The following is a 1229-nucleotide window of genomic DNA, read 5'->3' as shown; positions in this document are numbered from 1 at the left end:
GCACACACGCCAATCAGCTGGCCAGCGCGCATGTTCATGCCAGAAAACGGAAGACCAGCTCTTCCAGTTTCCGGTATTGCCGCATGCACAAAGGCCAGCTGATTGTCGCATGTGCATGCGTTCCAGAAATCCAGAAGAGAACAAGCGACACCACACATGCCAGACGACATGGCTCTGCATGCCATTTCGGGCACACGTGCCATAGGTTTGCCATCATGGTGTTAGGCTATTATGCACTAGGCTATGGCTTCTGTTCTAGTTTTCCAGATGCAGAAAATGGTCCCTGAGATGATAGGATGCAGGACCTTTGAGATAGAATTCATAATTGTGGATCCAGTATGTGTTATGACCTAGGCTCAAGTAGTTATTACCAGAAACAATCAGTCCTAAACAAACATATTTTATTAGAACATTCTCAGCTTAGTCCAAATTAATTCCAAAACAAATCCTTCGGAAATAGTCCTTTGGCCTTATCACAAACCTTTGTCTTCTTTGGTATCCTGCCAAAGCCTTTTCTTGGCAAAGCCCCATGAAGTTCAGAAACAAGAGATGCCGACGAGAAACAATTGTAGCAATGTTGATTTCCTACAAAGAGCCCGTTGCTACTGTTTTAAGCCTTATGAGAAAGGACAATCATCTCCTGGCCTTACTCCCAAGTTGTCCTTTTTGCTTTAGCTGCTGTTGCCTTCTGGCAGCTCTTCGCAGTTGTGCACTAGGAACAGGCTCCTCCTGTTCCTCTGCCTCTCTGCTGTCTGTCTCTGGAGTCCGCGCATCGCTCCCAGATGGCCCTAGCACCATCTCTGCCTCCAACACAGAGTCCTCGTCCGGGTCTTCCCCTGACTTCAGGACTGACCCATTGTCCTCCCCAGCCTCCTCACTGTCCGACTCCACTGCCAGCTCCGCAGACTGCTGGTGGATCACAACAGTATGTTCCTAGCATGCATCGTCAGATATCCCTATTAAAAACCTCCAAATCTAACATTAATGTCTAACGTAAGTGTTGTGATGTCTGATGCAAGACCATAAATCATATTATTTGCATGATGACATTTGTTGTATCCCTCTGGGCTCCCACTGAGGTTTCTTGTGTTCTCAAATATCCTTCTTCCTTTTTCTAAAGTGAAAGCATAGCTTCCTTATCAGATTTAAGTTTTAATGCTGTCCTCCTACTTTGGAAATAAAGTCTTTACAGCTCGGATTGAATGCCATGAATACAGCTTTTTTTCCTA

The sequence above is a fragment of the Ahaetulla prasina genome, chromosome 3 (genome assembly GCF_028640845.1).
Source record: "Ahaetulla prasina isolate Xishuangbanna chromosome 3, ASM2864084v1, whole genome shotgun sequence".
Lineage (NCBI taxonomy): Eukaryota > Metazoa > Chordata > Lepidosauria > Squamata > Colubridae > Ahaetulla > Ahaetulla prasina.
Note: the sequence above shows the minus strand (reverse complement) of the source record.